The sequence below is a fragment of the Lonchura striata genome, chromosome 20 (assembly GCF_050655825.1).
Source record: "Lonchura striata isolate lonStrDom1 chromosome 20, ASM5065582v1, whole genome shotgun sequence".
In the NCBI taxonomy this organism is placed as follows: domain Eukaryota; kingdom Metazoa; phylum Chordata; class Aves; order Passeriformes; family Estrildidae; genus Lonchura; species Lonchura striata.
In genome coordinates this window covers 7247866-7253874 of record NC_140722.1, presented here as the reverse complement: position 1 = coordinate 7253874, position 6009 = coordinate 7247866, and positions in this window count along the sequence as shown.

The window sequence follows — 6009 nt, the reverse complement described above, 5'->3', positions numbered from 1 at the left end:
TCCTGGGGTGGAAGGGAGGGGTTCCACACAGCACTGGGGAAACCTCCTGACCCTCACCTTTTCTCCTTACATCCTCAGAGCCCTTTTTTTCCTCTAATAGTCACATTTCCATAAGTAGCAAGAGAGCACTTCTGGAAAAGACTCCCAAATATTTGATTTACAAGAAATGAAAGGCTCAGTAAACCACTTGGACCATCTCCTGAGGAAGGAAGGGAGCTGCTCCTGAGGGCATGCTCCTCAGATTGGTCCATATGTGTGCATACACCATGGACACAGAGCAGAGAGAAAAGCAAATTCATCCAATGCCTTGGTCCCATTTTCTGCTCTTGGTGAAAACTTTACCTGGAGAAGAGCATCCAGCACTAATGCAAATGTGGGGGTGTTACAAAAAGGAGCAATTCCTCAAAAAAAAAGCTTGCAAACCTGGGCATGTTGGTAGTGAAGTCAAAAGGCTTCTGAATATCCAGGCTGGGGAGTAGTACCCCAATGGCAGCAAAACAGCCCACAGTCAGATGTCATGCCCCTTAAGCATTATGACAGTAGAGCAGCTAAAAATAATATTTTTAACCTAGATTAAATAATTCTGATCTCAGAAGCACACGGGGAGCTCCTGACACCAATGTCCCTGTGTTCTGAAGCTGTACAGCATGAAGCAGGCTCACAGTGACCCATCCTCCTCTGGGTCTTGTGCCCACCTCTGCTGGAGGGGGTTGCCCAGCTCACTGGACACATGAAGCTCTACAACAATGGTTTTTCTGTAGTAATAAACAGAAAAAAAAAAAAAAAAGAAAAAGAAAAAGAAAAAGAAAATTAAAAAAACAAAACAAAACAAAACAAAACAAAACAAAACAAGGAGCAGCAGTGGGCAAGGGAACACCTTCCTTCTCAAAACCTCCCCTGTCTGAATTGCAAGGACCTTTTCCACCTGGATCAGGAGCATGAAGGGACTTTGCTGGGGGGTTTATGTGGGGTTTCTCTCTGCATCTCCAGTTTCAGCATCTCGGGGATTTCGCTGGCCTCCTCCCTCGCGGCAGGCACATGTGAACTCCGGAAGCTCTGCTCCAGGTCTCAGATAGGGAAGCTGAGTACTCGAGTCAACACTTCAAATTTATTGATGTCTTGCACAAATATTTATGAGGCCATTTCCTCCTGCACTGGCAGGCACAGAGCCAGCAAGCCTGCTAATTCATGGTATGGTATTTATTGACAGGAATGTATAATTGTTTTAGGTTAAGGACAAAACTGGGTGCTGCAGCATAGAGAAGGGATGTGTGAGCTGAGAGTTCAGCGAGGGAGTGGGAGCCTGAGGGGCTTCAGAAGCAATTTCCTAATACAGCAAAGCAGGGCCACTGCATGATGTGCCAGCACTGGGATCCTCAGGCAGACAGAACTCTTGGCACTCAGCTCTGCTGTTGCTCCTCTTCCTTGCTCTTCCTCAAGAAAACTTCACTGATAGGGTTGAGGAATTAATTCAGGATCCAGCTGGTAACCTGCAAAACTCTAAAGACATGTCACAGACACATGAAGCATCTTCTGGACCTGTTGTGCAGGTTATTTGACAGAAACACCAATATACCCTGACAGTTTCCCTGTATCAAATTTCTCAGATTTTGTATTCCCAGCCAAAATCTCTCTGCAATGAAAACCAATGGTGCTAAGCTCTAGAAGTACATATTTCAAAACCAGAGGGACCACATACTTGTAGGCTTCCAGCTCTGAAGTGGTGCCAGGGGGTATCTCCAGTTACAGCCCAGGCAGCTGTGGCTGGGTTCCTTCCTGGCTCGACCCATGGAGCAGCAGCTCAGCCTTAGCTGGAGCCCCATAGTCCTTGGCCTGCCCGTGGGGACCATGAGGGACACAGAAAAACAGTATTGCCAAGCCCTTTCAGACCCAACATGTGCAAACCAGAGGAAGCAAGAAGGCTTTGCCACACAGGTGACAAAGGCACATTGAATTTTCCTCCTCGCTTTGGCCCTGGGGTGAAAAGATGGAGTTTTTAAGCACAGTGTGGCTGGACTTTCTCCTTGGCAAGGCTTCCTCATGAGCCAGATCTCTGGCTCAGTGGTGGGTGAGGAAACTGGCTTGCATTGCAGGGCTCCAGCAAGGCAAATCCCAGGAGATTTGCACCAGGAAGGTGCCAGCCCTTAGGTGCCTATCCATCAAGGCATGGATAGAAGGATGTAAAGGTGACCAAAAGTCATTTTCTTCCATCTTCACCTTTCCCCTTCCATGAAGTCAAGCACAGTGTCTAATCAAAGTGTTACCCTTTCATGTATGACTAATCACACAGAAAAGTCACTGAAACTGTATGTCCCATAATTACATTACAAAAAATGCAATAAAGTAATAGCATCTTTACATTACCATGGTTGAAGTGGATTTTTAACTAGCTTTGTCACTGGCATGTAAAAAATAAAATAAAAAAGCATGGGCATTAATTTAAAGAAGAAATGATATTACAGTAACTATGTGTATAGTGCGAGTTTCAGTTTTAATTTTAGTTCATTATCTTTTTCCTTATTAAGAAAACTAAATCTGTTTTGTGTTTTCATTATTTCATTAGCTTGAGAACCTCATCAGTAACCGTGAAAGCTGCCAGCATAAATAGCACAATTTTCATATGTGAGATAGAATAATTTGCTTAACCACCTATTCAGCAGAGGCTGGAGCTAACAATTAGAGAGAGCAGCGTGATTCAAAAATAAGTTACAATTGATTGTGTTTCAGTGGAAATGAAGTTTGGAATGTGCTAATTTGATTTGATGTACACATCTGAGCCATAGTAAGTTGACATGAGATTTGGGACACCTCATGAAAGAAGACTCTTCTTAGGAAATGTACAAAAAATTGTTTAATATAATATTTAAAACACAATTAAAGCAACATGCTAATGACACTCTCACTTCTCAGAATTAACTGGTGACATCTTCCAGGATTTTCACCCAGATGGAAAATTTAAGGCATGCTCTGCAATATGAAACATCATGTGCTCTGGAAGTGCTTATGAACTAATTCACTTTGGAGTGAATGTTTTAGAACATTCATAATTTCAGTGCTTTTTTGGACAAACTGTCCCATTCCAACAATGATCCTTGTGGACTAAATAAGGGCTAAAGCCAAGAGGGTTAAAGTAATCTCTGTCCATACAGTGAGCTGTAAACGAGAATCAGTTTATTTTTACACAGGTAATTTTTACTCTCAAAGACCTATGAAGGCAGGAAGTTTCAAGAGGCCAGTTGGTCAATTCAGCTGAATTTTCTAAAGCCCCATAAAAGGCAACATTTCTATGTGGAAATGCAGAACAACAGTACTTGGTGAACCTGCTCTATCTTCTTATCACATCCAGAAAGGTGTGGGCTGTTCCCAGGTGTGCAGAGGATTTGGGAGATGCTGTGGCCACTTGGCAGCTGTCTAGCTGGGAGCATGTGTGGATTAAACCTGTCTCCCTCCCTCATTAATTCCCTGGCATGTGTGAGTCTTCATGGGCTCCCTTTAAAAGGTTTCTGACCTTCCTGACAGCCCTTTCCCTGTCTCCATCCCTCACTCTTCTCTCTACCTCAATTTTCTTTCTGCAACTGTTCTTCCCAAATCAGAAGAGCAGCACTGTTTAGGTTAAACTGCCATGTTCAAGGTGATACTTGATGGTTTGTTTGAAAGAAAACTTGGACTGAGGAGTCTCCGTGCTGGCTCTGTGCTCAGAGCAGGCAGATCATGCCACTGGCTGTATTGGTGTCTCCAGGAGTCTAAGGAAAAGAGGTTTTCATTTCCTTTTTCACCCTACCTGTCCTGGTTTGGTGTCCCCTGGAAGACATTATGCCATGTGAGAACACATGTGTCAGATGTTATTTTATGATGATAAATGTCTATAAGGAGCTCCATTTGGAGTGAGAATGCAATTAGAACTCTCAAACCTGCCTAGATAGGATTGCACACTCTGTCTTACAAAGATACATGAACTGCTAATCTGTAGGCAGTGAATCCTCTGTGCACTAACTCTTCTTTACATTCAGAGGCTACTGAGACCAAAACAAGGAGGTGTTTGTTGCTAGTAGCTATATGTGCGCTGTAGAAACCCATCTGCTTACCAGAGGACCACCCACAGATCATTGTTTTGGACACTTCAACTGCAATTTTCTTTTATAGATGTCCTGGAGTACAGACTCCACCAGGATTCTGGTCTCTGGCACATACATATGTATTGAGCACATTGACAGAAACCTAATGACTTACATGGCTCAGGCATTAAGAATATATTTCAGAGATTTTTAAAGGAGAAACCCTGAATTGTTTATGGAAAGCTCCTTGGATCTCCTTTTCCAGGAATGCATTATTTATTGTGCTGGTACCACAAAGGCATAGGGATATACCCTGAGGAGGAGAGGCAAAGCTCCCTGTCGTGTTTACTGTTGTAACAAAGCACCAGGGCCTGGTTCTGATCTTACTCATGTCAGTGTAAATCATGAGCACTGTGGCCTGTGGATACATGTTCTCTTCTTGCTCAAGAGGTGCCAGCACAGAAATTGGCTCTTTGCTGCTTTCTTGCCACAGGTTCCCTCTCTGCCAGCCCCAGTGCATGGTGCCAGGGCCCTTCTCCTAGAAATGTCTTGGCTGGGTGTTGTGGGCTGTTCCTTCCCTGTGCAGCACCTCAGTGCCTGCATTCCCCGGGAGGTGCACAGAGAAGGAGGCTGGCAGCATCTACCTGTGAATCATTCATCCTGCCAAGCCAGGTGTAGAGGTTCACTGCAAAGAGCAAACCTGGGGCTCAAGCCCCTGAAACTGCTTTGAAAATCCATCTGCACCTTGCAATAGTCATAGGATAAGGATGCATTTGGTGTAGTTCCATCGGTGAATGAATGATCCCATTTACGGTCCCATCCATATCTCCAGCCAGCTTTCTCCCCTGCTCCCTCTTTGCTGCCTTGTAGCCCCTGGCTTTGCTTGCTGAAGTGTGGACCTTCCTCCAAAAGATGCAAGGGGAATGACTTTTTGACAGCAACACAGTCTGACTGGGTGCATTCATCTACTGGGAAAGGCAGGCAGCTGTAGCAAGCCTGGCTAGAAGGAGGTGAATCTTCTCTAGTCCATCCTGGATTTGCTGGGTAACCTGGGGAATGTCTCAAACTGGGTTGTGAAAACTTTGTGTTGGGGTGATCTATGATTATGGATCTCTACTGCAAGCAGGGGTGTGTTTTAACACAATTTTATTATTGTTTATGCTTTCTAAAGTTTCTATGCAAGGAATTTGAATGGTGCCTTAGCTCAACGTGGGGCATTTGAGGTCTGGAAGGGAAGTGAGAATGCAGAGTAATAGAAATGTCCACTGGTAAATACATCAGAGAAGAAGGACAAATCTGTCCTTTTCTCCCTGAAACAAGCAGGGCTGTTTCCTACTGGTATTATGTCCATTAAAACCAGTGGGCATTTAATCCCTACTGACAAGAGGGTCTTTGGGAGAGAGCTGGTTGCTTTAGTAATAATTTCATTAATACTATTGGTCTTCAAAACATTATATTGCAGAGCTCCTGAATTGCACAGAGACATGGATGGAGATAGAGGGAGAAATGGTGTCAAGCCATGTGACAAGTGTGTTCCCAAAAGTGCTGAGCTCAGTGATGGGGGAGAAGGGACCAAATGAAGCTGCTGCCTGAGACAGGAATTTTAGCAGCATGGTGACCCACTCTGTGGCTTCTCTCTCTGCACCTGGTTTGATCGTGTGGATGGGGAAGAGGCCACGGCCAAAGGAAAGATTTTCCTGCTTGGAGTGCAAGTCTGTGTTCTGGGGGCAGAAATGGTGTCTAGCAGAAATGTGAGCACGGTGGAATCACTCTCCCAAAACCACCCTCTGGGGCCAGAAATTGCATTTCAGTCTCAGAAGCACTGTTGAGGCTGTGAACTGGCTGCTTGCTCCATTTCACTGCGTTCTGGCTGCCTGGGTTATAAATTGCTGTTATTCCTGTATTAGATTTATATTAAAGGAAACTGCACAGAGCTTCAGCTGAGGGGTCCAGC